The sequence below is a fragment of the Pleurodeles waltl genome, chromosome 5 (genome assembly GCF_031143425.1).
Source record: "Pleurodeles waltl isolate 20211129_DDA chromosome 5, aPleWal1.hap1.20221129, whole genome shotgun sequence".
NCBI lineage: Eukaryota > Metazoa > Chordata > Amphibia > Caudata > Salamandridae > Pleurodeles > Pleurodeles waltl.
The window spans coordinates 453494404-453506428 of NC_090444.1; positions in this window are offsets into that span (position 1 = coordinate 453494404).

Here is a 12025-nt window from a genome sequence, read left to right on the forward strand (position 1 = left end):
TTGATGGGCAGCCTGACCCGAATGAAGGCCCTCCAGGTATGCATTGCTTTGATGCACCTCCCTCTCCACACCCTGGATGGCATTCAAAAGGGTAGACTGCCCAACAATGAGGGTCCTCGGGAGGTCAATGACCTCCTCACTGAGGGCAGCAGGGGTGACTGGGGCAGGGCCTGAGGTGCCTGGGGTGAAGGAGATGGCCGGCTTCCTGGCCTTGCGGGCACGGGCCGAAGGCCGAGGGGCTGCTGGGAGGGCGGAGCTGGTGCGCTGGGTGGCGGCTGTACCCGTGGTGGAGCCCTCCGTCTCACTGGTCATGTCGGAGTCCGTTGCATGGCCCTCCGGGGCCATGTAAGATGCAGCTCCCTCTTGCGCCGATGCCACTTCTCCTCCGCCTGATGATGCTAATGCACACATTCACAGAAAAACAAAGAAAAGGGGGGGGGGTGGAAAACATAAAGACAAGTTGAGTGCATGCATTGGGGACACCGTTGACGGAGAGGACAGACACAGAAGCCCCCTGCACTACGCTGCGCACTTGGGGTACACTACTCATTCACTGGGACATGCCCTACAAGCCTATGGGCGACAACTGCCCACACAGTATACACTGGTCCATGAATCGCGTTACTAGGCACCCTACAGAGGTGGGGGGCGGGGGCACAGGACCATACCTCACGGACGGGCCTATCCTACAGAAATCGCCTTGGCCTAGGGATACCCACAGCCCTCCTCCCCCACCCAGGCACCTCCACTGCGCGCAAAATAGCAGAATGTGCTGGTACTCACCCCCTTGTGTCTGCTGTGATGTCCTCAAGCGCCCATCTAAATCGGGGTAGGCCACCGCCAGGATCCGGGACATCAGGGGGGTCAAGGTACGACTGGCACCCCTCCTAGGTTGGGAGGCCATCCCCAGCAGAGCCTCCGCGGTCTTCCTGCTCCCGCGGCGGATGTCCTCCCACCTCTTGCGGCAGTGGGTGCCCCTTCTGTTGTGGACCCCCAGGGCCCGGACGTCCTTGGCGATGGCACGCCAAATGTCAATCTTCTGATGGGCGCTGACCTATGTGACATGTACAGGGGGGGAAGAGAAACATCATCACTTTTCTGCATGCTCGATGTGAGTGGCCCCCCCTCCCCAACCTTGCCATGTGGCACATGCTCTCATCTGTCGTGCCATGCATTCGTCATTCGCTGCCCTCCCCTCCATCGTACATCCTCCCCACTCAACCCAGGCATTGGGCACTATGCATTGCCCCCCGTGTACTCACCTGTTGGTCTGGAGGCCCGTAGAGTAGCGCATACTGGGGGAGGACCCCGTCCACGAGCTTCTCCAACTCCTCGGAACTGAAGGCGGGGGCCCTTTCCCCAGTCGCAGCAGCCATTGTCACTTCCAGACCGAGGTCACAGCAGCACTTGCAGTATAGGTCCTCTCCTGTGGATGCTCAGGTCTCGTGTGATCAAGCAGAGAGAAAATGGCGGTTACGGCCGCGGCGGTGCGTACCGCGGCGGTGCGTACCGCGCCCACCGCCATTGGCTCCTGAAACCCATAGGGTTCAATGTTGTCCAATGCGCCTTTGCGCCGCGGACTGCGACCTCCTACTGCCACGGTGTGCCACGCTTGCGCAATGACCTCACTTCACATTGTCACACTTCACAGGTCAGGCAGCTTAATTCCTACTGCGTCACACATGGCTAGGCCTTGCACCGACAATCATACTAGCCATTCAATCCTGAGAGATTCGTGTACTGTGCATGCTGTGGGCACTTACCTGTGGGTTGCTTGACTCTGTGCTCCATGTTGTCCTTCCTAGGCATCGTCCGCTGGGACTTGCGAGGAGACGGAGGAATCTTCCCGTGTACAGACCGCTGGTGGACCTGTCGACAATGGAAGAAAGACACGTCATACTCACCTACAGACTCAACCGTGCCACTATACAGGAACTGTGTGCCCAGCTGGAGCCAGACCTGATGTCAACCATCCGCCAACCCACAGGGATTCCGCCTCTAGTGCAGGTGCTGTCAGTACTGCATTTTTTTGCCAGTGGATCATTTCAAACTACCGTGGCCATTTCATCTGGGATGTCTCAGCCTATGTTTTCAAAGGTGTTGTCCAGAGTGTTGTCTGCCCTGATGAAATACATGCGGAGCTACATCATTTTCCCTGAGGTGGGTGACTTGCCTACAGTGAAGGGTGATTTCTATGCCCTTGGACACATTCCCAATATCATTGGTGCCATTGATGGTACCCATGTGGCTTTGGTTCCCCCAAAAGACGATGAGCAGGTGTACAGGAACCGAAAAAATTATCATTCGATGAATGTCCAGGTGGTCTGTTTGGCTGACCAGTACATCTCCCATTTAAATGCCAAGTTCCCAGGGTCAGTGCATGACGCGTACATCATGCGAAATAGCAGCATCCCTTATGTGATGGAACAGCTACAGAGACAGCGTGTGTGGCTAATTGGTGACTCTGGTTACCCAAACCTGCCTTGGCTATTGACCCCAGTGAGGAATCCCAGGACCAGGGCAGAGGAACGGTACAATGAGGCCCATGGGCGTACCAGGAGGGTGATTGAGCGGACCTTCGGCCTCCTGAAGGCCAGGTTTAGGTGCCTGCATATGACTGGTGGATCCCTAATGTACTCACCAAGGAAGGTGTGTCATATCATCGTGGCCTGCTGCATGCTTCACAACCTGGCTTTGCGACGCCAGGTGCCTTTCCTGCAGGAGGATGGTCCAGATGGTGGTGTTGTGGCCGCTGTGGAGCCTGCGGAGAGTGAAGAGGAGGAAGACGAAGAGGACGACACAGACAACAGGGACAGAGTGATACTGCAGTATTTCCAGTGACACACAGGTAATAATCTACTCCTGCATTGTATTATATCTGTAACTGTAGTGGCTCTCTACTGTCTGACCTTTCACCCCAATGTATGGTAACTTAGTTGTGTATATCACTTCCTATTACAGTGATCTGATCCCCACGGAGTGCCATCTGGTTTTTTTCCCCATGGACTACCGCTGTGTGACACTGGTATGTTGTCATCACAATGTAACTAGAAATGTTTTGTTGGTTATATCGAATACATTTGGTTTAAATAAATAGATAGCAGAATTCAGTTGGTTTTTGTGCAATAATTGTGTTTATTGAAGTTTTCAAATAGGTGTATAGTTCAAAAAGGGTGATGGGTGATGGTGGAGGCATGTCCATGGCAGTGTCCAGACTGTCGTTCCTACAGGTCCATTGTCCATATGCCTGTGGAAGGTGGAGCAGGGGCAGTTCAAGGTTGGACAGGGTGAACAAGTGGGACAGTGGGATGGCATCCGTGGGTTTCCGTGCATGGCGGGGGTCTTGACATCCTACTCTGTCTTCTTCCTAGATCTCAGGCCTTTCTTGCGGGGTGGTTCTTGTTCTGCAGGGGGTGGGGTCCGGGTGGGCTGTTGCTGTTGTGTCAGGGCCTCCTGACCACTAGCGCCGGCGGAGGTGGTGGGCTGTTCTTCCTCCATGCTAGTGGCAGGGGCCCTTTGGGGGGCCACATGGTCCCGCAAAGTGGTGACAACCTGGTTGAGTGCCACCACGATTGTACCCATTGCGGAACTGATGCTGCGCAGTTCTTCCCGGAACCCCATGTACTGGCCCTCCTGCATGGCCTGGATCTCCTGGAACATGGCCAGGACCGTCGCCATCGTCTCTTGGGAGTGGTGGTACGCTCCCATGATGGTGGTGAGGGCCTCTTGGACAGTGGGTTCCCTAGGCCTGTCCTCCCTCTGTCGCACAGCAGCCCTCCCAGTTCCTCTTTGTTCCTGGGCCTCTGTCCCCTGGACGGTGTGCCCACTAGCAGTGCCCCCAGGTCCCTGTTGTTGTTGGGGTTGTGGGTTACCCTGGGTGCCCTGTACTGGTAGACACACCGCTGCTTGACCTGTCCTGGAGACAGAAGCATGGGCCCGCTGGGTGGGTGCTGTGCTGGTGTTTCCAGATGGGGGTAGGTCTGCTGTGGCCTGTGGCTGACTGAGGGTAACCGACTGTCCAGAGGTCCCCGATGGTCCGGGCTGGTCATCAGGTTCTAGGTCGACAGAGCTGCTGTCATCACTGGGGGCCTGTTCTGGGGGTGGGATGGACAAATCTGGACCCTCCTGGCCGGTGTGTTGGCGTTCGGGCCCTGCAGGGGTAAAATAGTATGGTTATTGATTTTGTGTGTGCCATGGCGTGCGATTTGTGGGTGCCCTTGTCCCCCAGTGCTGGCAGTCCCATGTGGGAGGAGTTCTGAGGGTGGTTTGTGGGGGGGATGGGTATGTGCAGTGGTCATGCTTAGGTGATGGGTGTCCATGGTTTGTGTTGGCATTCAGGGGTTGGGGTTGGGTTGGGTGGGTTGTGCTGGTGAGACATTAACAGGGAGTATGTGTGCTGGGGGGTTAGGGGTGAGGGTGGGGGTGTGGGTTGGCATGCTGGTGGTTGGGGGGGGGTGAAGTAGTTGAGATTAGACTTACCAGAGTCCATTCCTCCGCCTACTCCAGCGAGGCCCTCAGGATGCAGGATGTTCAAGACCTCTTGCTCCCATGCTGTGATTTCTGGTGGAGTGGGTGAGGGTCCGCCGCCAGTCTTCTGCACAGCAATGTTGTGTCTTGACACCATCGACCGCACCTTGCCCCGTAGGTCGTTCCAGCGCTTTCGGATGTCTTCCTGATTTCTGGGATGCTGTCCCACAGCGTTGACCCTGTCGACGATCCTTTGCCATAGCTCCGCCTTCCTGGCTATTGTGGTGTGCTGCACCTGTGTGCCGAAGAGCTGGGGCTCTACCCTAATTATTTCCTCCACCATGACCCTGAGTTCTTGGTCCGAGAACCTGGGGTGTCTTTGGGGTGCCATGGGGTGGTGTGGATGAGGTGTGGGGTGGTGTTTGTGGTGATGAGTGTGGTGGTGTGTGGTGTTTTGTGCGTAGATGTGGTGTGGGTGTGGATGTTGGGTTCCTGTGTGTGTTGTGCTTTGCGTTCCCTGTGCTCTCTCTCTGTGTATTGCGCCTTGTCTCTGAATTTCGATTTGTGGGGGTTTGTGGGTGATGTGGGTGTGTGTTTTATATGGTGATGGGTGTGTGGGTGTGTTGTTTGTATGTGTATCAGGTGTGTGTATTTCAAATTGTCCAATGTGGCTGTGTTTTGTAAAGGTGTGTGTATTTTGAGCGCAGCGGTGTGTACCGCCAATGGAATACCGCGGTTGAAAGACCGCCGCGTGGATTCGTGGGTCGTAATGGCATGGGCGTGTTTGTGTTGGCGTGACGGTGGAGGTTTGGTCATCTCCAGTTTATCGCTGACCGCTGATGAGGCGGCCTTCAGTGGATGTCGGGTTTTTGGCTGTTTGGCAGTTGTGGGTCAGAATGACCGTGGCGGTTTACCGCGGCCGCGGCGGTATGATGGCGGTCTTCTGACCGGCGGTAAGAGCCTTTTACCGCCGAGGTCAGAATGACCCCCTATGTGTTTGGCAGTGGTGCACACAGAAGACCAAGGTGGTCCACCGGCACCGTCAGCCAGCACAGACCACGGCAGTCATCTGGAGGCACAAACAGTCCGGTGGAGACCATGTTTCCTCTAGACATGTTAGGAGGTTGCCCACTGCTAATGTGACTGCCGTGGTCTAACCACCATGGAGCACCAGGTGGAAATGCACAGTATAAAAGGAGACACTCACCTCCAAGAAACCATACACGTCCGGAGACTCCATGGAATCACAAATAGACATCATCCCGCTGCTCCTGCTTGCCGAAAGATAACATCATCATCGCAGAGGATGACAACAACTGTAAGTACACACACTCACCTGTTACATATGTGAAATGTATAAATTTGTAGAGTTATGTAACATAATATAGGGGGGGTGAAGGGCTGCACACACACGTAACAGCATAGTGACACATACCACACATTTATGCACGGCAACACAGCACAGGCCGAGGTGCAACTACAAAAACATGTCACATACTCACACGCAACACTGGCCTGGAACTGGACACACATACAACACACATGTACATCCATGTATATTAGAACACACCCAACAACACCATCATCCAATCCAGCAACCAACACACACATTACACACACACACAGCACATCGAAACTATTATGCCATGCACAATACACGCAGACACAGTCAAAACACAGAAAGCAACACATCACAACAAGACCGGCACAGCAGCGATGGGAGCAGCAAAAGCATACATGGAAGGAGGCCATACTGAGACACATCTCATGTTGAACAATGCGACACACACCTAAATAGTCACATGGACTCAAAAGCAATCAGGGGACAAGGCATACATCATACAGGACCACATCACACTTCACTACAAGAAACACATATCACTACAACCACAACACAATACCATGACACTATCATTTCAGCTACATACACATACCTATCACACAACATACATCCTACCCCTTGGGGACAACAGCACTGCAGACAACCTCACATGCTGCTCAAACAACACACAAAGCAGCAAGCAGCACACACAACAAAATACTGGCAAACAACCAATGTCAGCCAGGAACAACACAAACCTAGGAAAGGAAATGCAGGACAAAGATGTAACCAGAAAACCAACAACTGGTTGGTTTTGATATTTAGCCAGTGCAAACCATACATAAGAAAGTCCAAAACCATTCCCCAGTCCATAAGTCTAGAATGGTTTTGCACCAAAGGCTCAAAATGGTGCCCCAACTTGACTCCTGACTTCCATGTAACCTCCACACATAGGGGCATCAAGTGGGCAGGCAGGCACCTCAGGGAGTATTGGAGGTCGGGAGGGGGGAGTTTGGGCTTAGACTTGGGAGGAGTGGGTTTTGGATTAGGTTTGGGGGAACTTTTTGGGAGGGATGGACCACTTCTTTGTGAAAGGAGGGGCATGGGTGCTGGCAGGGGGGTGGGGGAGGCCTTGGCAGTGGAAGGGATGGCCTTGGGGAGAGAAACAGATCTTTTGTGGGTGTCTGGGGGAAGAGTAGGGAAAAGGTCAATGTTAGAAAGGAACACTTTTTTTAGACACAGAGGGACTGTCCTCAAAAGGGGGTTTGTGTGTGGAGGGTTTAGGAATGGTTGTCTGATGTTTAGGTGTGGATGTCTTGAGTGTGTGTTTGTGGGAGGTGTGCTTGTGTGTGGTGGGTGTCTGTTGGGTGGGAGAATGAGGACGTTTATGTGTCTTGGGCTGAGAGGAGGTAGAGATGCTGGGGGATGCTGTGGTGGGTGGGTGGCTGTCTGTTGGGGTGGTGACTGCAGGTATAGTGGATGTGTTGCATAGAGGCATGCCAGTGGTTGTGGTGTCTGCGGGTGTGGTGATTGGACTGGATCTCTGGCGGTCGGCTAGGATGATGTCTGCAGGTAGGATAGGTGTGGTAGCTGGATCAGTGAATGTTGGTGTGGTGTCTGCAAGTGTGCTAAGTGTTGTGTCTGTGATGCTGGGGGTTGTGGGGTTTCAGGGCAAGTCTTGACTGTTGCTGTGTCTGCAGGTGGATGTTGTTTGTGTGCGTGCCACTGGTGTGTTTTATTTCGGTGCTTATGTTTGTTTTCTCTTACCTTGGATGTTGAGGTGGATGCATGCCTGTCTGTTTGTGTGCTTTGGCTGGGTGAAGGAAAGGGGGGATTTGGACTGGGAAGAGGAAGGTGGAGGGAGGACAGTAGACAAGGGGTGACTGGCTGTCATCAGTGTGGAGGCTAGAGCCTGAAATGATCTCGGTAGGCCAGAGATTGCACTGTGAATACCCTCGAGGAATGCATTGCTCTGTTGGATCTGGCTTGCCAGACCCTGGATGTCATTAACCATGGCCATCTCACCCCAGAGGTAGACCTCAGGAGGTCAATAGCCTCCTCACTGAGGGCAGCAGGGGGAACAGGGGCTGGGGCAGAGGTGCCTGAGGCAAAGGAGGCACTCACCGTCTTAGATGAGCGGGCATTGCCAACTGGGTGAGGAGCTATAGAGAGGGTGGTGATAGAACTGGGGGTGGTAGAAAGAGATGGTATAGGTGTAGTTCGTGATGGGTTCGCCACCACTAGGGAGGGGCCACTGGAAGAGGACTTAGATGAGGATGTTGCAGATCCTGTCTCTCCCGTGGCATTCCCCTCAACCTCCGGGCCACTGAGTTCCTCAGTGTCTGTGGTGTCATGACTGGAGATCCCGTTGCCAGAAGTTTCCCCACTCGGCTGTGCCCCCATCTCCTTCACCTGCTGTTGCTGATGCTGAAAATAGATAGTGAAGTAAGGTCATCATACACATTATATACATATACACTTCCATCACAAATCAGACAGGAATCACATACCATCATGTTAACTGACCCCCTGCAGGAAGTTCCAGTAAGGTCCCAACAGCATGTAACAACACAATACTATGGATGTCCCTCAATTTCTCAACTGTCACACACCAGCAAACCAGGCTAACAGAAACCTACAAGACCATGAATGAGGTAGACAAATCACACTGACCATACCATAACTAGGTGACTATTCCACTTAATATAGATACCCTGATCACAACAACATAGTCAACCAGTAGATAAGCAATGGATTCCCATTGTAAGATAGCTTAACAATTACACAAACCCAATCCTTACTACACAAAAACATTGCCCTGATGTCATGTACCAGGCAATAACATATGTTGCCAAGTAAAGGCCGGCAACCCTGATACAAACAAGCCATACCTACATAAGGTGACATAGATTCAGCCATATCACTATGGACACATGCTATATTATGGCATATTAGTATGTCACAACTGCCAAATGTTGGTCAAGGAGGTAGTACACATGTCACATACACATACATCAATTGTGATGTAGCACGGAGTGACAATGGACTCATTAACATGAGAAAACCAGTTTGTCACAGAATGAGAAGCGACATCACTACCCAAAAATCAGACATGACAAGCCTGGCATCTGCCTCTGTGGTGGGTTCCCAAAGGCAAATCATAAGTGATGCTAACATAACTGATACAACAACCATGATGCAAGCCAACTGTCAGGCCACACTCACCAAGATACACCCAGGTGTTTATGAACTACCACAACTGCACCACATACTTTTATTATCAAACAGGAAGTTCCTAAACACCCTGGCCTCATTTGTCATATCGTTCACAGCTACAGCAAGTACATATGACAGTTAGGCAAGAAATGTGTCTTCAAAATACAAATGACGTTGACACAGTACTGTCTGGGCCACAGCTGTGAGTGGAGAACCTTTGCCTACGCATCATACATGCACAAGTATTCCATGGACAAAATATGTGTCAAGTTTCTGCTATCAGGACATCAGCATGGCAATCACATTATTACATCTAACATCAACATATGTGTCTCTGTGAAAATGTAGCATATGCACACTCTGTCAACTCTGAAGGGACATCACACATGTCATTGTACATTCCTCACTTAAAAGGGTAATTACCTTGCAACAGGTGTAAAGATGTGAGCTATGTATGTCATGTGACATGTTTGACACGATTGCATCACATAATGCTGACAAATCAGAAACCACCAAACACTGGAGATGACTTGTCACTCCCTGACTTCAATTCACATAGACATACCCCCCGATACATAGCAGAGGAGAGAGCAAGAACAGACCCACCTTTCTACTGTGAGATCATGGAGGAGTGATCTGTTGGTGGGAACTAACACCTTCCAGGGTGGTAAAAGCAGATCACTGTAACACAAAAACACTGTCATATGTGCTCCATTCTGTGCGATAGCTACCGCCAACCCCCGCCAATACATGACTTGTGTACATAAATGTGATCACACAAGATCTGTGACACATTACACTTACCACATTGTTAGAACTAACATCCTGTCCCTCACTACATCACATGTTAAAGGGGCAAACGTGTTCGCATATACTTGCACCCTTGTTGTTGATGTGCTGCCCTCAAACACTCATCCAACTCAGGGTAGGCCACTGCCTAAATGCAGGCCATTAGGGGGTCATGATCTGATGGGCACCCCATCCTCGTTGGGAGGACAGCTTCAGCTGGGCTTCTGCTATTGTCCGGGTCCAGCGTCTCAGGTTCTCCCACCTCTTCCAACAGTGGGTGCTTTGCCGGCTGTGGACCCCTAGCGTCCGCACCTTCTTGGCGATGGCATGCCAAATCCCCTTCTTCTGATGGGTGTTGACCTGCATGGATGCAAAAGACAGGAATGAATATCATGTCCACAAGTGCCACACAAGAACAGGCAGAGTTAACTACAAGTCAGTCCAACAAGCCACTGACAAACTGTCTATACTGTTCTGTCTACCTGTGGCACATAGCAGACATTTGATAGGGGGACATTACTGCTAACATTCACCACAAAAGGATATAACATATCACACAAACTGGCAGTTGACAGCTACATCAAATAGCAAACATTGCACACATACATCCTTAGAGCCTGATGATCACAAGCTGCATGTGATCCCCAGAGGACACACCCAGGCTACATAAAGGCCCATATTGCCAGGACAACATACAAGGCAGTCACATGTTGTGCACACAAACATGCAAGCCTCTTCATGTGTGCACCTATGCACATACACATGTTCCCACATGCTACTTCTAGAAGTGGGGGTCTTTGTGTCCTTCCAAACAATTTGCACTTCCAGAACATGTGTGCACACACAAACTGTGTCTAAGAAAGATACAACTAGCCTTGCATTTGACATGTCCTACATCATGTCAATACACTGGGTCAAATGTCATGGAACATCTGTTTATAACACACTGTTTGCAGATGTTCTATGTCCAATAAACCAGGAGCATGCACAGTACACATAAGAGCTGGATTAAGTAGCCAACAGGGTAGTCTGATCATGAGACCTGTCAAGGACATGTAATACAAAAGGTCAGAGTTGTCATGAGCATATCTGTCATAGCTCTTCACCATGCCCCCAATGCCATAGCAATGGTAAACACTGGGCATAGGCTGAAGTTGATGAACCTTAGTAGTAAGGCATGATTTCTAACCATCACAAGCTTTATATGGATACAGGGTGTGGCTACAGGCTCAACCTTGCAGTGCAGAAGCTATACAATAGCAGTCCAGATGGCAATATTTAGAGAAGGTGGCAATTAAGAGCAACTATCTCTGCAGGCAGAGAACACGAATTAGCATAAACCAGCATGTCCCAAAAGGTTAAATTCATCAGAATTCTTAATGTATCCCATAGCCAATTGGCATGGGCTGTCATTGTGCAGAGCTTAGGACCATAGATTGTCATTAGTTGGCTTCAGTACAACACTACAACAATGCCAGATGTGGCCACAGATATATTTGCAGATACACCGAGGGCACAAGTATGGTGAGAAACCGACAAAACAACATGCATCAACACCTCCTGTTGTCATGTTAGCACATATGTCCACACATCAAGCACATCTGATGATGGGATTTACCTGATGATGGCTGCATCACACATCAGCTAACCGTGCAACAGTCACAAGGTGGGTCAGGGAACATTCATTGCGCAATCTCCACAATGTCTCGGGACTCTAAACCTGTCAGTTCACATAGATATATGCCCAGAAATGTAATCATTTAAGCACACTGATAGTACTTACAAGGCCTTAAGTTCAAATTCTGACATATTGCCCATACACCTAGGCTAACTAAATCAAAGCATAGTTGAGCTACAGAAACATATGTGAACATGGTACTCTTACCTGCTCCTCTGCTGCACCATGGAGCTTCCATACAGCGATAGGACCTCATCAACCATCTTCTCTAGCTCTTCTGGTGAGAAGGCAGGGGCCTTTTCACCTGTAGGACGTTGCATGATTGCTCCCAAAAGCAGTACACAGCAGCTCAAGTTGTAGAGATGTTGCTGGCAGCAGTGTCAGGAGCCAACTGAGAGATTCATCAGGAGATGACGGTCACGTCTGCCACATACACGACTGTCACCATTGGTGGACAGAGCCAATGGTCGAAGACAACCACAGGCAGAAATGTGTCACAATGGCAATGTCCACAGCAGTTGCATCCTCCTACTGCCATGATGACTTCTGCTGGT